General features: G+C 41.6%; 1 long non-coding RNA gene across 2 annotated transcripts in view; it reads right to left on the bottom strand.

Moving 5' to 3' along the window:
* Positions 1–21541, bottom strand: part of LOC141553532 (uncharacterized) — a 41457-nt gene extending 19916 nt beyond the window's left edge. For both annotated transcript variants that reach the window (XR_012485499.1, XR_012485500.1), the window contains exons 1-2: positions 21458–21541; positions 11735–11820 (exon numbers count right to left, since the gene is read on the bottom strand). This is a non-coding gene — a long non-coding RNA (uncharacterized LOC141553532). The remainder of the gene's footprint in view (positions 1–11734; positions 11821–21457) is intronic.
* Positions 21542–24785: the final 3244 nt, after the last annotated feature.

Here is a 24785-nt window from a genome sequence, read left to right as displayed (position 1 = left end):
TAAGGTAGAAAGCTTTCCAAAAGAAAAATCATTCATTCATTAATTTGCTTGCTAAATTTCTTGATTAAAAAGCATTTATTAGGCATTTGTTATGGACCTGGCTAAGTTCTGGGAATACAAATAAATACAGATCTTGCCCTCAAAGAGCTTATACTCTAGTTGGGGAGATGATGCATACAAGAAAGTTCAGAAACAAGGGCAGATGGCGACATGCCCCTGACATGGACATGTGGCAAGTCCTAATGGCACAGCAGAGAATCGGATGGCAAAGCCCAGAGATTCTTAGAGAAACTATAGTACAGTTAAGTTAAATTTGTTAAGATGTATAGGAATTAGAGTTTGTATACAGTAATTAATAACAATAAATGAGAAGTACCCTTTATAAAATTCAAGAATCCATCATACAGCCATTCCTTCCACTTGATACAAAAAGTCTTTAAAAGTTTCTAGGATCAAAAAAGAAAATTTCATGATCCTGCAGCTAACTCAGCAATGAGCTTGGAGAACCAAATTTAGTAGTTGAGGCCTAAGGCATAGTGCTGAAACCTTGCCAGCTTGGTGCACCCTACTAAAGTACCCCATTGGAATACCCTTCAAGAACTCAAGGTCACTGCCCTGCCATGATGAAGCCACAGGCAATTCTATTTAGTGGAGACTTTGTCTGAGCAAGTATTGCCACCATACAAAGAAATAGGCCTTGTCTAGTAAACAACCACATTGCATGATAAGCAGTAATAACAATTGACTGAATAAGTAGTACAGATAATAATAGATAGCTCTGCTATTTATGGTAGGGTAGGAGAGCTACATTTGTACAAAATAAAATTATCAACTATACTCTGAACTGCTCAGTCTACCTGGCCTAGCAATTCATCTAGGAAAAACCAAGTAGCAGAAAAAAAGCATATTACCCAGATTTCATGGCAGAAAGAAGACTGACCTCAGATTCAAGGGATCTTGGTTAGAATCTTGGTTTTGACACATAGCTATGTGCTCATGTTCAAATCAATTAACTTGTTTAAACTTCAGTTTCTTCACCTGTAAAATGGAAATAACTATATCTGTACTATCCATTTTAACAAGAAAGTATTTTGCAGGCCCTTCTCCTGCATTAGTTCCCATTTGATTGGCCAAAAACAGAAAATATAAGCTATATTACACTATCACTATGGCATGTAGATGGACAAGTAGCTCATTGAGTGAGTCCCTGAGTACAAACATCTTGGATAGGTGCTGGAGATGGACAATAAGATGAACTAGAAATTTAACAGAAAGAGGAGACTGGGCTGGGTCACCTTCATGAAATTGTATGGTTCTTTCATTGATCCCAAAACTGCTCCCTGCTACAAAAGCCTATTCTTTTGAACACCGATTCTCTCATCGATGCTGTAGGGTTGCAAACCATGAGACGCCACAATCACAATGTGACTATATGAAGAATCGCAATTGAAGATAACCCAAAGAGTAGTGGAGAGGTGCCAGGTGGGTATCAGTGGATTGCATCCTGCCAAAGATGACTTTCATGTGAAAAGTGACATAAAAGACATCAAAAGAACCTATAGAACTGTAAAAAAGAGGGAGGTTAGTTATACAGTAAGAAGAAGGAGAAATAGATGGAATGCCCACACAACATTAGTGTCCATGAGATAAACATGGTAGATAAACCTTTTGTTTTTACATCACCTTCATGTCGGAATATGTACCTCAATGTCATCCTCATGTAACAAGTGCATCACTTGAAGACTTTCCTGCTTAGTAGAGACTGCCATGATGAGGCCCCAGAGGAGAATTTACTTTAGTGGAGACTTCGTATCTACATTTCCTTGTAACAAAGAATTTTTAAAAAAAATTTTTTAAATATTTCAACAAAACCAACCAACAATTCATCCTAGTTTGACAGTGTAATCAACATACCTCTGTTATAATGTCTGATTTTTGAAAACAAGGGAAGTAGATACATTTTCACAAGTCTTCTCTAGAATCAAGTTAGGTCATTATAATTATACAGGTTCAAGTCTTTTTTGTTGTTGTTGTTATTGTTTTCATTTCCATTGTTGTAGTAATTGTGCATGATATTTTCCTGATTTTAATTACTTCACTTTACATCAGTTCATATAAGTCTTCCTATACTTTTCTGTATTCATTGTTTCTGACAATGAAGCAATATTTCATTACATTTATGTATTTCAATTTATTTAACCATTCTCCAATGAATGAGCATCTACTTTAGTTCTAGGGTGTATGGATATTCTAGGAAGATTAGCATCTCTGGTGTGAGAACTTGCTGAAACTTTTCAGGGCTGCTCATCCACCTTTGGTGGTCACCTGACACTCAATTCTTACCTGTGGCTCCAAGAAGCTGTAGCATGTGTAGCAGCCACACCCCAGTAAACCATCTGAGCAGACGGGCTAAACTAGGCGGAGGGTAACCAACGGTCACAGACTTGTCAATGAGTAAGGGGAGGGAGTGGTGTCTACTCTAAGCATGTGAAGATTTCCCCTGGAGGAATGGACAGATGAGAACAATTTGTTGCAACAGCCTTGAAGGCAACTGAAGCAGGTACTATGGAGTTAGTCAGACATCAAAGACACCAGGGTCATCTACTGCATCCCAGGCCATCACCACTTGTCCTGACTTTTGTCATGCCACTGGACATCAATGACTGAAAGAGTGAAGTCTGTGCACTCTGCCTCATTTAACTGAGCCAAGAATATCTTTTTTTTTTCTTTTTTTTTCTGAGGCAATTGGGTTGTGACTTGCCCAGGGTCACACAGCTAGGAAGTGTTAAGTTTTTGAGGTCAAATTTGAACTCAGGTCCTCCTGACTTCAGGGCCAGTGCTCTATCCACTATACCATTTAGCTGCCCCTAGAATGCCCATTCTTGATCCCATGATGTCATGAGTCCTCTTCAAATATGAACAACAGGGGTAGCTAGATAGGATTGTGGATAGAGCACTGGCCCCAAGGTCAGGAGATTCTAAATCCAAATACTTAACACTTACTAGCTGTGTGACCCTGGATAAGTTACTTAACCCCAATTGCCTTACCAAAAAAAACCAAACAAACAAAAATGAACAAGAATTTTGGTTCTAGTTCTTTGTTACCATAAAAAGTTCCACTATGAATATTTTAATGGAAATGAGACTTTCTTTCTTTGGCTTCTTTAGGTTATATGCCTAGTAATATGGATCAAAGATTATGGATATTTTAGTCTTTTTGTTGTTGTTGTTGAGGCAATTGGGGTTAAGTGACTTGCCTAGGATCACATAGCTAGGAAGTATTAAGTGTCTGAGGCCAGATTTTAACTCAGGTCCTCCCGTTAGTCTTTTTTTTTTTAATGATAGTTACAAATTGCTTTCCAGAATAGTTGAATAATGTCACAGCTCTACCAACATTAGTGTGTCTGTGTTTCCACAACCTCTTCAACATTGATTATTTCTATCTTTGACAGTTTACCAACTCTGAGATAATACTTAAGAATCATTTCAACACTCATGATATTAAAAACATCAGAGGAAGATCTTCTGTGTTTTGGGTAGCAGATTTAGGAAGAGACGAGGACAAGAAATACATATGATAAAAAGGCAAGGAAGGCTTATGATCCACCGGGATGGTCTATTTTATCCATGTGAAGGAGACCAAGAGTCATCAGAATCCATCAGAATAGCAAAAGTGATTGTGTTATAGAAGAGATTCCAGATATCTGGAGAAGGGAAGAGAAATCTCCAAGGTCTAGCTGAGTGCCAGCCTCACACTTGGGACCTAAACTACAAATAACTAATAAGATTTTATAATTCTTACTGTCCCCTGTTAAGCAAAGAAATAAGAGGGAAGACACGGTCAAAACACAGCAGGGAGAGAAGGATGAGCCAAGGAGTCTAGATGTTTTCTTTCCTGTATAATGCCTGGTCAGGTTCAGTTTAGGAGCACAGATTTAGATGGGCCCTGGTACAGTAGCAAATGTAACTGGAGTCAAATGACCTGGGTTCAAATCCCATTTTCTCTGTGTGACTTTGGGCAAGTTATTTAACCTCTTTGAAGTTCAATTCCTTATTTGTAAAAATGAAGGGATTGGAATAGATTGTCTCCAAAGTTCCTATCAACTCTAAATTTATGATTCTACAGCTGGAAAAGACCTTAGAGGCCATATAGTCCAACTTCTCCATTTTATAGATGAGGAACTAAGGCGAGCAAGGAGTTTAATGAGTTTGCTGAAAGTCACAGGAGTAGTATGCATCACAGATGGAACTTGAACCAGTGACCTCTGACTCCAGAGCTCAGTGCACTTTCTACTATACCACCATATTCTGAACCATGAGGCTCCCTAAAAACAGGCTTACCATAGATCTGTGGATTAGTTACTCCTCCTTCTCTCACTGGCTCCTCCCCCAAGCCCTGCTCTTCTTGTTCTTCTCTCTGTCTGTCAGCCTCTCTCACCACTCAGTTTAGGAGTAAAGGGAGCAAGACCTCACCATGCTGCCCTCCTCTAGGTGCAAATGCAATGATTTTCTCACCTCCCCCATGTAGACAGCAAAGGTCAACAGAGAGCCTCTCAGGGGGCCACTCTATGACAACCGACTGCCTTGTGCTGAGTCAGACAGGAGCAGATGAAAAAGCTGGTATTGGGTATCAAGGCAGGGACCAAGGCATCTGATACCCCCTGGAGTGGAGGGGAGGAGAGGGGAAGGAGGAGAAGGGGCCCAAGCAGCAGCTTGGATAGCCTTGAATAATTCAGGGATGTTTGACTGTATTTGCAGGTGGGGTGAGTTCCTTGTCCTTATCCTCTCTTTCCCTCTCTGTCTCTCTAGCCACAGGAAAAGTTCAGTTTCCAGGAATCTACAACAGATCCTACATCATTCCTGGAAAAGAACAGCCAGGTGTGTCTGCGACAGCCTCTTCCCCTTCATAGGAGATGGAGGTTTCTGAGGTTTTGCCTCACATGTAGCACTACTACCCCACCCCCAAAACTAATCAGAGGAGCTTGAAGTAAATGAGCCATCTCAGAAGAAGATGGGTCTCTTACCACAGCCACTGGGGCTCACTTATTCTTTTCTCATAGTCCCCCATCCCTGGAAAAAGCAATAGATATCAGGGCTGAGGCATATCATCCCTGGTTTCTCTGAGAAAACCCCTTCCCAAATCTATTCTTCAGTCAGCATGTCAAAAGTTACTTATTTATGCCATTTAACAATCAACAAATATGTATCAAGCCTTAATGGTGTGTCAACCATGTGCTAAGTACACAGGATACAAAATCCTCAAGAAACTTCCATTCTAATTCTCCCCATTATATCTATGCCCCCAGAAACTTAGATATGCATTTCTCAGAGACCTCAGTATCAATCCTGCCCAAACTTCATCCCCCACTTCACTTCACCCCCCACAGATCTCCAAAGATAAAAAATCAAGTGCAATGCCCAATAGGACAGAAAGTGTGTTTTTGTCTACCATATGTTTCTTGAATACATTCATTCACTCAACCAGGCTTGACAGCATATATCTGGACAATTTGATAAACTAATAGCTGGTCCCAAAGCTAAGAAGACTTGGGTTTAGCTATATCACCCAGCAATGCCACTACTGGATCTATATCCCAAGGAAATCATAAAGGAGGGAAAAGGACTCACATATGCAAAATGTTTGTAGCAGCTCTTTTTTGTGATGGCAAAGAATTGGAAAATGAATAGATGCCCATCAATTGGGGAACAGCTGAATAAGTTATGGTATATTAAAATTATAGAATATTATGTTCTATAAAAAATGATGAACAAGTTGATTTTTAAAAGGCCTGGAAAGATTTACATGAACTGATGCTGAGCAAAGCAAGCAGAACCAGGAATACATTATACATAGTAACAGCAAGATTGTGCAATGATCAACTATGAAAACTTGGTTCTTCTCAGCAGTTCAATAATCCAAGGCAATCCCAATAAACTTTGGATAGAAAACACCATCTGCATCCAAAAAGAGAGCTATGGAGATTAAATATAAATCAACACATGCTATGTTCAGTTTTTTTTCTCTCTTATGGTTTTTCCCTTTTATTCTGATTTTTCTCTTTCAACATGATTCACCCAAAAATGTATATTTAAAAAGTTAATATATATGTGAAACTTGAAAAAAAATAAAACAAAAAGACTTGAATTCAGACTCTAACCTATGAGGACAAACTTCCTTTAGGCAACTCCCTAAAACGAGAGAGAGAGAAGATATAGACCATCATTGTTAGGTATTTCCTCATTTCAGAATTCCTAGATATATATGCATGTATACATATATGTGTGTATGCTTATATGTATTCATACATATAAATATAAATATATGTATTATATGTACAGGTATATATGGTATGGGAGTATGTCCATATATACATGACACAAGTCCTTGCTAAACTACAAACCTGATAATGAATTTTATACCTGTATTATCACTTTATATAGTGCCTTGCTAAAAACATTCAGATGTTCCTTAAATGCTTCTGGATGATGGAATAACAGTGTGGTATATAGTAGTCAGAGGGAAGAAAACACGACCAGGAGAACCATTTACACAATGACGTTGGCAATGTAAAGAAAAACAACATTGAAAGACTCTAGAACTCCAACTAAGTGACTTCCTAGGACTGATAGAAAAGTTTTACCTCCTGTCTCATGAAAGCTGGTAGATTAGGAAGTGTCAAAAAATATAATGGACTAGAAGTGAGGAATGGGATACACATTTCTAGACATTGTCAATGTGTAGATTTGTAATTTTTTAAACTGTGCATATTTCTTTCAAGAGAGCTTTATAAGTCTGTAAGAAATACTTGGGATTAACAGTGATATTGAATATCTAGATGGCATAGTAGATAGAATATCAGGCCTGGAGTCAGGAAGACTTCTCTTCCTTGTCCAAATCTGGCTTCATGAACTTACCTATTAGCTATATTACATTGGACAAGTCACTTATACCTGTTTGCCTCAGTTTCCTCATATGTCAAATGAACTGGAGAAGAAAATGGAAAACTATTGCAGTATCTCTGTCAAACCCAAATGTAGTCATTAAAAATTGAAAACAATTGAATAACAACAGTTATTTTTTTTTTCAAGAATAGAACAAATTGTGGCAGATGATAGTGATGAAATGCTATTGTGCTATAAGAAATGGCAATGGGAATGGCTTCAGAAAATCCTAGGAAGATTTATATGAACTGATGCAAAGTGAAATGAGCAAAACCAGGACATATAACCATTATTATAATAATAATCAGCTGTGAAAGACTTCAGTACTCTGAACAACCCAATAATTCACAGCGATTTCATGATGAAAAATGCTATCTGTCTCCAGAGAGATAACTAATGAATGCCACGGACAGATTGAAACATAATTTTCTTCACTTTATTTTCCTTAACTTTTTGGGGGCAACATGGCTAATATAGAAACATATTTTGTACATGTCTTCATATATACAATGGATATCATATTGCTGGACTTCTCAATGAGTAAGGAAAGAATGAGTAGGAGGAAAGGAATTTGGAACTGAAAATATATATTTAAAATGTATCAATAAAAATATCTAAAGATGTTTAAAAAGCTTGAATGCAACTCAAATCTGGCTTCCTAATTATGTTGCTACCACTAACTTGCTGTGCAACCATGAATAAAGTACTTCTCTTCTCTGAACCTTAGTTTCCTCCTGTCAAGATAAAGAAGCTAGAGTCTTAAATGTCCTTTTCAGCTCTTTTTAGGATGACACATGCAGAGGCAAAAGTTATACAACTGAAAAACAGAATGAGGTGCTCTATTCATATCTTGCAGGAAAAAAAAAAACTTGCACTTTTGCATTTCTATTTCTTTTGATTTAGTAAAAGCCTAATACTGTAAGAGGCAGCATGGTGAAGTGGATGGAAAACTAATCTTGAAAATAAAAAGAGGTAAGTTCAAGTCTCACCTCCGATAAATACCGGTCATGTGACTGGGAAAGTCTCTAAACAATTTTCTAAGACTATATTGAAAAAAAGATGCCAACCAACATTGGATGAAAAAAATTCCTCATCTGGGAGTTCCCCATACCAATGAAGTCTCTGGTCAAATCCTTATCCCTATATTAAACAGTAGCTTATTCCTCACCTTTTGTTGTTATTCAGTCATTCTCAATTCTTTATGAATCCTTTTGGGGTTTTCTAGCAAAGATACCATTTTCTTCTCCAGCTCATGTTACAGATGAGAAAACTGAGGCAAACAGGATAAAATGACTTGTCCAGGGTGATATAGCTAGTTAGTATTTAAGACCAAATTTGAACTCAGGAAGATGACTCTATCTGATTCCAAGCCTCATGCTCTATGGATTGTGGCACATAACTGCCCCTCACCATTTGTACATCACATATCAAATCCAATAGGCAACATCCAGCATCAGCAGCTGTTATCAGCCAGACATATCAGGTTAACCTCAACATCTAGACAAAGAACAAAGAGAAAACTAATAGCAAATCAGGATTTAATTCTAAAAGACGTGTGATTCTATCCCCATAGCATATTACAGAAGATGTTCTCTGAGGTTTCTGCTCATGGTTAATCATGTTATCTATTGACATGCTTCTCAAGGTCTCCAAAGGAATGGTGCCTGAATCTCCCACATACTAGAATTTAAGTCCTTGAAGGAAGGGATTGTTTTCCATTTTCTCTCTTCAAATCCTAAGGACTAAATGCAGTGCCCAGACCATTTCCCCCCTCAACCCTGACTGGACTTATGATTTCAATAGTATGATGAAGAATATCCCTCTCCTATTTCAGATAAGCATCTACTTTGACACTTAGTCTTGATCCAATCAGGATATGACCTAGTTAAAGATTTAAATCTGGAACTTCCTGACTCAAGGGTAGGTCTGCTCTAGCTAGTTTGTCTTAATAGAGTAGAAGCTTGTTAGATACTGTAGTATCTAACATTAATACAGTACAATCTAAAATTAATTGCAAATTAATTGGGAGAAAGTAAAATAATAAAATTTTGTCATATAACAAACCTTACAGTTTAAACTTTTTATTATTAATAATAATAATAGTTATCATGTAGTATTTTATTTTGCCCACATATGTCTTCAGTTTGAGATAAACTTTTTATTTTTAATAGGATTTTATTTTTCCAAATACATGCAAAGATAGTTTTCAACATTCACCTTTGCAAAACCTTGTATTCCAAATTTTTTTTTATTTTCTCCTTCCCTCTTTCTTCTCTAAGATAGCAAGCAATCCAATATAGGCTAAACATGGGCAATTCTTCTAAACATATTTCCATATTTGTCATGTTGCATAAGCAAAATCAGATCAAAAGGGAAAAAAACTCAGAAAGAAAAAAAAAGCAAACAACAACTAAAAGGTGAAAATACTATGCTTTGATCCACATTCAGTCTTCATGGTTCTTTCTGGATGTAGATGGCACTTTCCATCACAAGTCTATCAGAATTACCTTGCATCATCTCATTGTTGAAAAGAGCCAAGTCCATCACAGTTAATCATCCCATAATCTTGTTATTATGCATAATGTTCTCTTGGTTCTGCTCACTTCACTCAGCATCAGTTCATGTAAATCTTTCCAGGCTTTTCTGAAATCAGCCTGCTCATCATTTCTTATAATATTCCATTACATTCATATATGAACCATTCCTCAACTGATGGGTATCCACTCAGTTTCCAGTTCTTTGTCACTACAAAAAGGGCTACTCTGAATATTTTTGCAACTTACATAGTATTTTAAAGTGTTTTTATAAATATTATTTTATTTTATCCTTACAATTCTGAGAGGTAAAGGCTAACATATCTATTTGACAGATGAGGAAATTAAGGCAGATAATGTTTCAATGATTTTCCTAGAGTCATATAAGTAGTAAGAATCTTCATTTTAATATACAATATACCATCCATTTGCTGAAGTCACTCATTTTACATGGTTTGATATAAAGTGCCCAAGAGCACATTTTAATATTCATTGTGAAACCACTCTCATTTTTTCAAGGATAGACTAGAAGATAGAAATAGATTATCATAGATGCTTAAATCAGGCAAATTCTTAAGCCACTGCAGTATGTCTACTCCTATCTTCTGGATAAACCTCATATTCTCATGGAAGAATAGCATGGTACAGGGTTGGGTTGTGGTACTATATCTACATTTAGGCATTTCTATAATTCCAAAAGTCTGCATCTTTGCATAATAATGTATTTATCATGATTTATCATTCCTCCAGTGAGGCTAAGACTTTTTTCTGGCAATGGTTTTAGTAGTCTTGAATTTAAAAATGGATTTCCTCAATAAAAAATTACCTATTCTTCAGTGCTCCAGATTTTGTATTGTCTTGCTCATGACAAACATTTTTCCTTCATGACTATTATTAGCAGGTGGTTGTTTTTTTTTAATGGTCTTTTCACTGTTCTTCCAACTTCAAGAAACCTATACCACACTGTAGAGGGAAAATGACATGTCATTCTGAAGGTCTTTGCTTGTTTTCTGAGAATTAGTTAGCCTGCTTTTTATTTTATTTGAATTTTTATATCTTGATTGATTTTAGTCAATTGGGATTAAGTGACTTGCCCAGGATCACACAGCTAACATTAAATATCTCAATTAGGATTTGAACTCAGGTCCTCCTGACTTCAGGGACTGTACTGTATCCTCTGATCCAGCTAACTGCCCTCAAGTTAAGCTGCTTTTTCTGAATGGATTTTTTTTATGTTCTTGGCAGTTTTTTTAACTATACTTTGCCTTTTTTTTTTTTTTTTTTTTTTTTTTTTTTGCTAATGATCCTCATATTTTGTGAGATTGAACAATGCTTGAAATATTTGGCTTCTGGGGCAACTAGGTGGCACAGTAGATAGATCACCAGCCCTGAAGTCAGGAGGACCTGAGTTCAAATCTGGTCTCAGACATTTAACATTTCCTGGCTGCAAGTCACTTAGCTCCAATTGCCTCAGGAAAAAAAAAAAAGAAAAGAAAAGAAAAAAAGAAAGAAATATCTGGCTTCCTCATACCAATGGTCAATGAAATATCCCCAAAATCATTGAAGAATAAGAGCTATAATTTGTGTATGTTTCCTTGGAATAATATTCATTCTTTAAAATTACAGAATTAAAAACACACAAAAGAGAAAAATAAAACAGGTGTATGACGCAAAATTTATCACTTGACTGAAAGAAATTAAAGGTGGGGAAACCTGCTTAAACCAGTTCTGTGTGGTACAAGCCAGGCATTCTAATTCAACCCAGTGTCAGCAGAACTATGACTATCACAGAATGAAACCATGACAAAATTACTCTTTGTCCCAAGTAATTTGAATACCACTGTGCTTGGTTTGGGTTGGTCTAAAAGATTTTTTAGATTGGGGGAGTGGTCTTAATTTTTTATGTGAGCCATTGGTAGTCTGGTGAGATAGTGTTGGGGGCTGAGAGTTAAACATTCATAATTGCAGGAAATAATAAATTTCAGTTATAAGCTAGTGAAAATAAAGATGTGATTTTTTTTCCCCACTCAAGTTCATGGACTCCCTGAAATATCCTTTTGGAGCTCTTGCTAAGAAGCAAGACTAGGGTCTCAAGTGTATCTAAGTGTGTCTTCACTGAGCCAAAGAAGAAAGTTAGTAAAATCATTTTTAGGACAACAGTCACCATTTCTAACCTGGTGATCTTTAAAATACGGCTCCCCAGAGAAGCCAGTTACCAAATCCCAACCCTGCTGCTCCAGGTCACACAATGCTCTTACCAATCGGGCTTATTCTCAAGGTCAATCACGTACTTCCCAGCATCATCCTGAGAGGAATGTGTCCAAGTCTGCATCCCGCTGGCCATCTGCTCAGGGGGAACAGAGAAGAGACTTTGTGTTGGAGCGGATGTGGCTGGATCCCTGCAGCCTGACCTTTTAGACGCCACCCTGCTGCACCCTTTCCCCTCCACCCCCACTCTCTCTCTCTCTTTTGCTGGGCCTCTTGAGGGACACTGATGCCACAACTCTAGCAAGGTTCTGGATGGAGCTGCTTTTTCTCATCTGACCCCAAGCCCAGACTCAGCACAGAACAAGACACCAGCCTCTCACAGTTCCAAAACAGTTTCTATGAAGGGATATGGATAGCAGAACAATAGTAGAGTATGCGTTTATTAACTATGGAGTTGACTGATGAATCAACTTACAGTATGAATTAGTGTTGCTGCCTCTTACCCCTATCTTTTTCTCCATTCCCTTCATTTTTTCTTTGTCTCTTTTTAACTCTCTCTCTCTTTCTCTCTTTCTTTCTCTCTCTGTCTTTCTCTGTCTCTGTCTCTGTCTCTCTCTCTCTCTCTCTCTCTCTCTCTCTCTCTCTCTCTCTCTCTCACACACACACACACACACACACACACACACACACACACACACACACAGAGTTTACAGCTAAAACAGGACTTAGAAATTATTTAGTCACATACTCTTAGTTCTAAATTGGGAAACGGAGGAGAGGGAAAGTGATTTTCTTGAGGTCACATAGGTAGTAAGTAGGAGAAACCTATACACAAACATAAATGCTTTGACTCAAAATCCAGTATTCTTTCCATTATATCAGGGAATCCATCAATCAACAAATTATTTACTTATTTATTTACTATGTACCTACTGTGTGCCAGGTACTTACTGTGCTAGCTGCTGGAGAAATAAATACAAAGAATAAAACTATTCTCAATGAACTTATATCTTAATAAGGGAGCCGCAAATGTATGTACATATATATAAAATATAAAAGAAATAAATATAAATTTAGAGAGAGTACCTAAACACAAGGCTACTTTATAGCCTAGCAATGGGAGAGATAAGATTTCAGCATCATACTTTGCTACCCTCACACACACACACACACACACACACACACACACACACACACACTTCTCTTCCCCTCTGCTCTGTCTCCTCATAATTGTGTGTATCTTTTTCTGGTGGATGCCTCTCTCCCTTGGTGCTTTGTTTGTCTCTGCCTCTCTTCCTCTTTCTGGGTTTCCCCCTCCCTGTCTTTTTCTCCATGTTTCTCTGTCCATCTTGCTCCCTTCTCCTTATATTCCCCCATTAGGATTAGTCCATGCTGGTTTCCCTCCTACTGGAGGGGGAGACAATAATAGCTGGGGCCTGTGCCTGGAGGGAGTCTCACTTGGATATTATTTTAGACGCAGACAGACACGAGGCAGATGGTGACAAAATTCCTTCTCCGTTCCCCACAGATGATCAGTTGACGCCCTGAAGCCTCGGGGTTGTTCTCCCTCAGGAATATTTCCGTCCTGACTCTGTAGCTAAATGTAGCTGCTTGTGTTAGACGCCGTGTGCTCACTCTCCCCCCCCCCCCATCCCACACTCCACCCCCCCCCAAGCCCACAAGGTGGCACAACGGGCTTCCAGCTCAACTCTCTTCTCTGGGGCGAGCTCCCCCTTTCTCGACCCCTGCCAAGCCCATAAAGGGCCTGATCTTGTCCCTTCACTTAGTCACAGCCATCTTGATGACAAGGCACAATGCCTTCACCTGGCACCAAAAGATACTCAAAAATCAGATACTCAAAAAATCAAAAACCAAGTGAAGGAAATGAGAGTGTTCTCTGCCAATCCAAGCCCTTCCAGTCTCTGCCCAAGCACCACCTTCTCCAGGAAGCTTTCCCTAACCCCTGTGTTACTGGTCTTTCCCTTTATATTTTTTCCAGCATTTAATTGTCTGAAAAACACTCATTCAGGCATTTCTCACACACTGACTTGTATTGTTAATGATCTTTTTGTGGCTATGTCCTGGCTTTCCGACCAGATTTTGGTGTGCTTTGTATATATCCACCATAATGCTCTTCTTATAAATGGTCATTAATTTCTTGTTGGGGGGGCATGGGGAATGGTAATGATGACTAAGACTCCAATATAAAGAGTTGTCTGATCATTATTTTTTTCTTGAAAATGTTTTATATTTCTATTTCATTAAAAGTTGTCAATTATTTAAAAAAAAAAAAAAAAAGAATTGTCTGCTGTCTCCAATGAGACCCCAAGCTTTCCTATGGAGAGGATTTTGCCTCCTTTTCCCCTTAAGTTCTAGCACAGACCTGGATATGAATCAGTCACTCAAATAATATATAAATTGAATTGATTCTGAACCCAGAAGCCCTATAGGGAAGGGAGAAGTTAAGTCTTAGTTGATAGAGTCAAGGCCCAGACAGAAGCCACTGTGTTACTTTGTCCTAAACAGAAGCTATGTCCAAGGAAGCTTAAACCTTTCTCTCCACTGAGTGGCCCCTTCCCTTATGCTGATGTAACTAAAATTGGAGTCACCCTTTAGAAGTGGAAAAGGGACTGAATTGGGAATCAGATGATTTATATAAATACCCCAGCTCCTACAACTAACTAGCCAAGTGACCTTGGAAAAGCAACCTTCCCCTTTCTAGGCTTCATAGGAATAGCCTCCATTCTGTCTACCCGATAAGTTGACAAGAAGCACCCAAATGATATAATGCCTATAAGAGGTCTTTATAAGCCAAAAAGTGCTGTACAAACGGACATCCTGTTGGTGGACCAGCTTGCTTGCTGAGCAGTGGCTAATAGGGTTACATACCCTTCCCCAGATAACTCAAGACCGAGAACCAATCCTTTCTCCCTCCCAAACCAGAGCCCACAGATTACCTAACTTCAGTCCTTGTTGGGAAAAGCAATGTCCTGATCCATTCTAATCATTCAAAAAAGAATAGTGCATCAGAAGAAATAGGGGAGGCTAGTGGGGAGAGGGTTGATGGGCAGGATACAGCATATTTCCCAGCCCAATACTGAAACCATGTAGGGAGTCCTCTGACGATGTGGGGGCTACAAAGGGGAGGAGGGAGAGATCAGGAAGGAGAGTGCTGGCATTTGTACAAAGTCATAGAAATGGCCCATCCCCCTCCCCTCCCTAAGGAGTGCTCCCTCACCCCAGCAGGGTGTGATTCTCTCCCCTCCCTTTCTACTCCATCTCACTCCAAGTCCACATCCCTGCTCCAGCTTCCTCTCTTTCCTTTTGTCTGCTGGCCCTCCCAGGGTTTGGCTAAGGTTACACCAATTCTATGCCTCTCTCTTTGTCTCTTGGCTTCCACCCTCCCTCTTAAAGTGCTTGGAGGTCTTTGGGAAGGCAAAGAAAGAAAGGAAGAATCAGTGACTGCCTGGGAGAGGTGATACTCCTCTTTGCTCTCTCAGGGACAGTTTATCTCTAGGAAGCTGATGCAGGACAGACATGCTATGTCTCCTCTCTCTCTCCATCAGTGCTCTTCTCGAAGGCTCAGCTCTGCCCTTAGCCCTGCCCTTTGTGCATAGCCCTGATACTGCTTCCCAACAAACAGTTCAGCCTGGCCCAGGATGGACAGGAGGCAGTGAAGGGAGAAGCTGTGAGAGGTCAGACTGGGATATGAATTGGCTCTTCTCTGAATCAGAAAGCATCACTGAGCAGATGAAAATGTGTTTACTTTGGGTAAGAACCCAGGCTCTAGCTCAGGAACCTTACTCAGCTACAACACCAACACCCTCCATCAGACTTGTAGCTGCCTCAGTACAGAAACACAGAGAACCACAATATACAGACATACCACATTATACATGAGGCATTTGAATACATACAAAGATATGAGGTACATCAATATGCATATTCCACCATGAAGACATACAAATAGGCCTACATACATACTGTGCACACAAATAAACATCTCTATACCCAAATGACACAAAAGCATGCAGGAAAACATACTCTGCAGATACCAGGCACACAAAAACACACATACTACATCCTAGAGACGCAAAAACACATTCCATAGACATAAATATATCTAGCATGTGATATGCACACAACTCACTATATTAAAAAAAACACAAAAATACATGCCACAATAAAACTAAAAATATTAGACAACAGAGATACAAGTGCATACTCTAGATATGTATAAATAAAAATGTATGCCACACAGAAATGTACCTGAAATGCCACAGAGCTCCCACTACTTTAATTCTCCCCAGGAATAATTCAGACTACCTACTGGTCCAAACCACCATATCCCAGTGGGAAGAGATAAGAAAAAGGGGGGGGGTAAAATATTTCAAAGAGTTAGGGAGTGGGAAGGAAAGGACAGAGGCAATAGGCAGGGCTAAGAGCATCCTGATTGTAAGATGTCATTCTTGGCTTTCTTGGAGGACAAAGAGCACATATAACTATCTCTATAGGCAGGTCTCAAGCCTGTTTCCAAAAGGGCCCATATCTTTAACTTAGTTGTTAAATGTCATCCATTTGGAAGAATATGTAGACAATCTCCTCATTTCATAGATCAGAAACCTGATTTGTCCAGAATCAAATAGGAACCAACAGAATAAAAATCTGAAACCAAGTCCTCTGACCCTCAATCTAACACTATTTCTACCCTACCATACTATCTTTGATTCTTTCCTCTCTCTAACCAAGTCCAATTCATATTTCTTTCTAAGCCTATCTCAAAGCCATCCTCCAATCCAACACTATTTCTACTCTACCATACTGTAAATTATCTTTGATTCCTTTCTCTCTCTAACCAAGTCCAATTCATATTTCTTTCTAAGCCCATCTCAAAGCCATACTATTTTATGTGCTTTATGTCTCCATAATAACCTTAAACCTAAACTACTGCAAAGATTCCTGTTTACACCAATAATTATTCCTTACACACAATTCTGATCCCATCACTCCCTTTCTTAAAAGCCATCAGTGGCTCCCAGTTGCCTACAAGCAATGCCTCCATATTTCACCTCCCATATATCTGCCTTGCAAAACCTGTCTCCTGTGCCAGAAATGTCTCTCACTCCTATCCTCTACCCTTTGGAATCCCATGATTCCTTCAACGATCATCACCTCAAACTCTAGGGTTTTCCTAATTTTCTATACCTCCTACACACACACACACACACACACACACACACACACACACACAGGCAAAATTATTTTTTTGTTTCCTTTGTATATGTTTATACTTCTCTGTGTATATGTTGTCTCTTCCTCTTCCCCCAATAAAATGTAAGTTCTTTGAGGTTCAAAAATTTTAGCATAGTATTCAAGATCCTTCACAATCTGGTTCCAAGCTACCTTTCCTGTCTTGATTTGAAAAGAGGGTTTTAACTTCATTCAACAAACATGCATTTAAAGGCTATGAGCAAAGTTGTGCGCTAGGCTCTGGGGTTTCAATGACAAAATGGACCCTGTCCTCAGGAAGCTTGTAGTCTAATGGAAGGGATGAAAAGTTTACACTATTAATTAAGAACCAGAATGCAGTAAGTGCACAAGAAAGCCATAAGGCAGGAATTGATCAATCTAGGGAAAATAGCAAATTCCTTTTTTGGGAAGGAGGGATCAAAGAAAGATTCAAAGAGGTAACAGCATTTAAGAAAGAGGGGGGGTCAAAAGACTTCAAAGAGTGAATGTAGGTGTAAAAAACATTCCTACTACAGAGAAAGGTAAAAACTAAGGGGCCTGGAAAATAGGAATCTTTCTCCAAGCCTCCAGCTACCTCCCATGCACACATTCCACCTAAACTCCTGCTACCCTTTCCACCTTCTTGAAAGAAAGAAGATTTGGGAGGAAGGGGAGTGAGGTAGGGTGAGAGGAAGGACTGAGATCACAGTCGCAAATTTAGAAGGACTTTGGAAACTATTGGTTCCAACTCCATTTTACAAATGGAGGAAGTGAGGCTGAAAGAATTTTAAGTGTTTTGTCCAGGGTCATATGGCTATTAAATGTCAAGGCAGAATTCAAACTCAGGTCTCTTCCAGTCATCAGAATACCGTATTAAACTCTGGTTAAATAAATAAATAAATAAAATTTTTAATGGCCAAATCTCCACTAAGGACAAAGGAAATAGTATCGATTTTGCTAGAGGGAAGGCAACTGTGACCATAAACAAGAAAACAACTTCCAGATCAGGAGGGTAGGAGAATACCAATTCTAGGGAGCAAAGAGAGCTGAGAAAGCTTCTCCTAGGAGAATCTGAAGAAGAGGAGTGTCTCCCCTTCTCCATTCCCTCCTCCCTTCTTTGCTGGGAGAGCAGGGAAAGCATGTGGCCTGGAGGCAAGGGTTTCAAATGAGACCTGTCTCTCGTGACTTCCACCTTCAGATCTGGAACAGCTCAGACTGTGAGAGTCTGATGTGGTCACGGGAGAGGGGGGGCGGGGGATGCAGTGAGGGGGAATAAGTCCAGGACTTTGGGAAGACGATCCATCACCAGCTTCTATCCACTCTGGGCCAGGCTAAACTGCAAGGGGCAGAACTGAGGTGCGGAGCAGAGTGTTCGAAGGGGGCTCTGTAGGAGGGATCAGCAGCTCCTCGGGGAGGCTCTGCACCTTGTTTGAGTTTCCACGGCTCTGGCCAGCCAGCCAGAGATGAAAGCTCTCGCTACCACCCTCGTCTCTACCCACCCCGCCCCCTCCGCACAACCCCCTTCTTTCTCCCTCCCATGAAAAGGAGCCGGGTTTAAAATTAATGTACCCACGGAGGCGGCGGCGGCGGCGGCGTCTTTGCGCACAATACAGAGGGGATATTATGTGCCGGGAGAGAGAGCGTGTTTTTGTTTGGGAGAAGCAGACAGCGGGGTTGTGTTCTGGTGGTCATCTACAAACAGGGGGGGGGGGGGGGGGGCGCGGGGAAGGCCGGGCAGGAGGGCACACTGCGCTCGCCGCCTCGCACGCACTTCTCCCAGGCCTGGTTCACAATTAAGCCCAGTATCAAACTGAGAAAGCATCGATTGAGGCCGGGCAGGCCAGAGAGCGCTGGCTCTGTCCCCTCGCGGCCGGCGCCGCCACCGAGCCCGGAGTCGGGAGGACGCGTCCGCTCCGCTTGGCCGTGCCCACGGCGAGAGGACGCCTGCTGTGTCCTCCGGTACATGATTAATCGGGCTCAGGGCAGGAAGCTGCAGGCGAGGATTCTGCGACAGGCAGCGCAGGGGAGGCGAAGGGGAGGGAGGGAAGCGAGGGGGGGGGGGGGGAGAAGGGAAGAGGGAAAAAAAAAAGTTTTAACGCTTTGGACGCTGGATCCAGTGCAGTAAAGGCCTGGCCTGTTGGAAAGAGGAGGAGGCGTGAAGGGGTCGGGGAAAATGGGACTGGGAGCGGGGGTGGGGGGGGTGGGGGGGGACGTGAGTCTGTTTTTCTCTCTGCCCTGGTCTCGGCCTGGCCCTGGGTGGTTGCTGCCTGTGCCCCAAAACGGAGATCAAAACCGAGGTGCCGCTTCTGAGCACTCAGACAAAGGGCTGTATTGTTCTTTCCGAGCTTGGGTGTTTGCTCGCTCCCCCCTCGCCCCCCCACTCCGCCCCAACCCCACCCCCCGCCAGCCCCTCTGCGGCCCAGGCTTCAGGAATCCGGCTGGATCCGGTGGCCCCAAGTTGCGGAGGACCCAGGCATCCGGCTCTCCCGGTCCAGTGGGAGCCGGTGTCCCTCCCTTCCCCCATCCCTGAGGCTCACTGCACCTGCGGTGCAGTTGGGGGGGGGACCGCGATGGGAGGAGGCCACTCTCTCAGACATCCGGGCCCTCCCGCCTCCCCCGCCTCATCTCGCCTGCGACCTTGCAGCTGGGGCGTGCCAAGGAGAGATTAGAGACAATTAATATATTAGGCCTCTAATTGCTGGGTTTGGGGGCCGAGGGGAGGGGGTGCTGCAGTGTGGCAGAGAAGCTGCGGAGGGCGGTGTTACACTGAGGGAGGAGCCCCCGCTCTCTCGCACCAGGACCAGCTAAAAGGCCTCTGTAAGCGGCCCCGGGGCCTGCAAGGGTCTCCCCAGTCTCATCCTTCCCCTTCCTCTTGGAAGGTGCCTCTTAACACGCTCCCAGAGTGGGACTGGGAAAGAACCCGCGCGCTCGCGCGCACACACGTACGGAAAGATCCGTGGCACTGGGATGGACTCCTCCGCACTGTAGCCCCGGGCCATACTGGCCACGCTGAGGGTGCAGAGCGCGAGTCCCCCTCTTTCAGCATGAGACATCCCTGCAGACATACCCAGCCCTAATCAGTTCTCTAAAAGTGTAGCTATTGCCAGTTAATGCTAGCGGCGTGATCTTGGGTAAGTCCCTTCTCTGCCCCTCAGTCTTCTCAGCTGCTAAAAGAGAAGACAAGGCCGGGTCTATTTAAGGTTCTTTCCTTGCTAATAGCCTGTGTCTCCGTGATTTCCCAAAGTCCTGTGTTCTCTCTAATTCACTCCCCCGCTAAGGCTCCGAGGTTCACGTAGTTTGGTCCTCGCACCCCCACACCCCTCCCAGGATCGCCACAGTGGTGAGGCCCTTCCCTCCAGCTCAGCCTTCGGCCTCGAGGCAGCTGCTGTTTCCTGCAGTTTCATTCCTTCCCTCCACCCCCACTTAGACAGCAGTGCCCCCCCCCCCCCCCCCCCCGACACTCACACCCACAGCCCGAGGTCTGTGGCTGAGCCGTGTCATCTTTAATTAAAGGCAGCCAGAGCCGAGCCGAGAGCCTGGGATCTAGCCCCGGCCTCAGGAACTCTAGCACAGCAGTACAGCATTGGGCTGGCAACGGGGATGACCCGAGGCCAGGGGAGGTGGGGAGAGGGAGAGCTGGGGAGGTGGGGGCTAGCACGGAAGCCCTGGCTTTTTTCCACCCGCCTGTGAGTTGATCCACCAGGCTAGGTTAGGAGTGTGCTGGCGTCAGCTCCGAGGTGTCCCTAGCTAATCCGCATGGCTGCTCCAGGAGGGGGGAAGGGAGGAGGAAGAGGAGGAGGAGGAGGAGGAGGAGGAGGAGGAGGAGGAGGAGGAGGAGGAGGAGGAGGAGGAGGAGGAGGAGGGCTGGGGTGATGGTGGTTGTTTTTTTTACACTAACTGAAGCAAGGAGGAGAGGAAGTGGAGAGAGAGCAGGGCCCCTGGGGACAATTGCAGAAGCGACTGCAGGCCTGGGGAAGGAGCAGGTTTGGCTTTGGCTGGGGAGAAGGCAGTCCTGGGGGGGAAATGTCTGCGTGTGTGCAGTAAGAAGACAAACAAAGAGACATTCACCAGGCTTGCCCCTCCCAGCCTACCCATAGCTGGCTCCCTCCCTTCCTCCCCTGGGGGAGTTTCTGCCTTTGCACACCTCTCACCCCCCAGAGCTCAGCCATTCCCAGACCCCCCTCCCAATCCACCCTCCCCCCCCATCCTACACACAGACCTTCCACAGACCAGAAGACACAGAGGGACCTGTGGCCTTACAGCATGCTAGACTGATTGGGAACAGGCCTCACTCAGGACCCTGACTCCCAGCTGCCTTCAGTGTCAAGTCCAAACCCCAAAGCTTCCTCCAAGGCTGAAAGATGGGGAGGAAGAGGCAATGTTCCAACAGACCAGGTGAATACAGCCAAGTGAAGTTTTCTCTCTAACTAGGAGGTCGTTCTCTAGCCCCTGTCCCACCCACAGCCCTCTGCCCACCCAGAGATTCAAGTCTGACTGACATAATCATCACCACCCTATTCTGACATAAAGGCCCCATCATTTACCTCTTGGCCTTGGTCTTTAGCAGTCATGGATCTTTCTGCTAACAGCCGGGGCCATAGATTAGGTTTTGAGCTGGAAGAAACTATCTGGTCTGAACTCCTCCTGTGACAGATGTGAAAAACTCAATCTGAAAGAGGTTGACTTGTCCAAGGTCACACAGATAGTCCTACTGGCAAAGCTGATATTTGAATTCTAGCTTCAAATCCATTACACCTTCCTAGTATCACAGTGGATCTGTAAGGATCAATTCAGTCTAAGTCCTAGTGATCAGCATTCATGGGCAGGGTTAGGAACTTTTCCCTCTACGATTAGCAAGACCTTTCTAGTCTACAGCCTATAACAGAATCTAGTTGGATTCAGTGTTTTTGGTGAGGGGGGAGGTGAAGGAAAGGCCTATAAGGGGGTTCATGTCGTCACAGTGTCCCTGGGAAAGGTTGATAGCAAAAGAGGGAAGTCTGAAAACATCATTTAGCCACCATGTGATCATTAGGTCATTAATATAGAACTAGAAAAGATCTTACAAGACATCTAGTTCATTCCCATGATTTTACAGATGAGGAAACAGATGCAGAGAGATTTAAATTATTTGCCCAAGACCACACAAGTAGTAAGGGCAACTAGGTGGCACATTAAATAAAGTACCTGGAGTAAGGAAGATTTCTCTTCCTGAGTTCAATGTACCTTCAGACTCTTACTAGCTATGTGTTCCCTGGCAAGTCACTTAATGAAGTTTGCCTCAGTTTCCTCATCTGTAAAATGAGCTGGAGAAGGAAATGACAAACCACTCCAGTATCTTTGCCAAGAAAATCGCAAATTGGGTCATCAAGAATCAGACAAGACTGGAAAAAGACTGTAGCAACTAAGTAGTGAGTAGTATATTTGAGTATCTGCATAAATATGAAAAGGGATGGACTCAGATTGATGAAGAAGACAATTTTTTTTGAGCATACACAACATGGGTATTTGTTCCGTTTGACTATACATGTTTGTTATAAGGGTTTTGTTTTTTCTTTCTTTTTTAGTATGATAATGAAGGGGAAAAGAAAATAGAATTTTCATTAATTGAACAAAATAAAATTGTTCAATAATGTTTAAAATCACTCAATTTAATCTTTAATCACTTCACAAGTCTTTATTGATATACTAACAATGTGCCTTGACTTATATTAAATAATGTGGAGAGGAGAAAGAACTTGATAATATATGATTCCTTCCCTCATAGAGTTTGTTAGGTTTTGAGTCCAGTCAGGAGGTAGACAGAATGTGGAATTATGGCTGATCCTTTCATTGATCAGAGTTTTTTAGTATTTCAAAATTGTCTTTACAATTTTATTATTATATAAAAATAATATAGTTCTGTTTGGTTCTGTTCATTTTGGATCAGTTCATACAAAGCTTCTCCAAAACCCATCTACATTATTTCTTATAGGACTGTGGTATTCCAAGACATTCTTACACTATAACTTTTTTAGCTATCCCAAGATTAACGAGAATTCCCTCAGTTTCCATTTTTTTTACCCTGCATAAAGAGCTATTATTAATATTTTCGTACATATGGATATTTTTTTCAAAAAGCAACTATTTCCCCAAAATATAAAAACTAAAGAGTCTAAGGTTAGACATCCAGATAACTAACTACTTGCTTCTTATCTGTAGGCTCCTCTGACAGCTAGCAAAACAAATCTCTCCCAAGTTGTCTCATCTGGCCTCTTCCCTCTAGCTTTATTTAATTCACTATTCCTTCAGTTATGACTGAGTAGTTGGAGAATTGGAATTGAAGGCAAGAGAAAATAGGGTTCACAATCAGCTTCTGACCCTTATTAATCCCATGTTTGTATATGTGTGCATTCAATTTCTTCATCCTCAGTTTCCTCATCCGTAAAATGGAAGCAATAATATCTCAGTATTCTCATCACAATAGTATCATAAGGATCAAATGAGGCAAAGTGCATGCTACACCTTGTAAATGTTGAAATCTTTTGAAATAAGTACCAGCTGCTATTGGACCTGGATCTCAGAGATACACACTTTACTTTGCCGAGAAGCTGGGGAGACTGATCACCTTAAGGTTTCTGATTTAGGATTCCAATCTCTAGGATACAAGGACACATGAAATTCTCAATGGCAAAATCCTGATTTGGAAGGAATCTTAAGGTTATCTATTTCATCTTCCCCTTGACTCCCAATAGGAAAAAGAGAACATTCACAGAACTCATAGCCCAATTTCTTCACTAGCAACCTAAACAGAGCTTGAGATAGATATGGAATGGGATTAGTAAGGCTGGTGAGGTCAGGAGGAAGGAAGGAAAAAGCTGAGAAGCCAATCCTACAAGCATTTCCAGATCTTTGATCCTCAAGGGTAACCTGTGAGGTATCTCACTTCTGGACTACTTCAATAGCCTTCTGATTGGTCTTCCTCCTCCAAGTCTTTCCCCACTTCAATCCATCCTTCATTCAACTATGAAATTCATCTTCCCCAAGTATCAGTCTAATCATATTAGCCTCCCACTCAATATATTCAACTGATTTCTAGTTACCTTCAGGATATAAAATTCTGTTTATCTTTTAAAGATCATCATAAGCTGGCTCTTTCTACCTTCTTAGTCTTCTTATATTTTGTCCGCTTCAAATTTTTTCTCCCTCCCTTCCTTACCTCCCCCTCTTCCAGACAGCAAGGAATCTGGTAAAGATAAAATATATGCAATCCTTTCAAACATATTTCCAAAAATAATGATAAATTTTGAAGAGGATATGGGAACCCTAATACATCGTTGGTGGCATTGTGAAATGATCAAACATTCTGGAGAACAATTTGGAACTATGCCCAAAGGGGGGAAAAAAAAAGAAAGCTGCATATGTTTTGATCCAGCAGTGTCTATATTCCAAAAAGATCATAAAAAGGGCAAAGAACCCATATGTACAAAAATGCCACTTTTTGTAGTGGCATTTGAAAATTGAGTGGATGTCCATCAGAGTGGGAAAGTGGCTGAATAAGTTATGGCATATGAATGTAATGGAATATTATTGTTCTATAAGAAACAATCAGCAGGATGACTCAGAAAAGCCTAGAAAGATTTACATGAGCTGATGCTGAATGAAGTGAACAGAACCAAGAGAATGTTGTACACAGGAACAAAATTAGGTTAAGATCAACTCTGATGGATGTGACTCTTTTCAGCAATGAGGTGATTCAGGCCATTTCCAATAGACTTATGATGGAGAGAGTCATCTCCATCCAGAAAGAGGACTTGGGAGACTGAATGTGGATCATAACATAATATTTTTACCTTTTCTTGTTTTGTTTACTTGGTTTTTTATTTTATCTCTCAT

This window comes from Sminthopsis crassicaudata, chromosome 2 (assembly GCF_048593235.1).
Source record: "Sminthopsis crassicaudata isolate SCR6 chromosome 2, ASM4859323v1, whole genome shotgun sequence".
NCBI lineage: Eukaryota > Metazoa > Chordata > Mammalia > Dasyuromorphia > Dasyuridae > Sminthopsis > Sminthopsis crassicaudata.
This window is presented reverse-complemented; position numbering and strand designations above follow the sequence as displayed.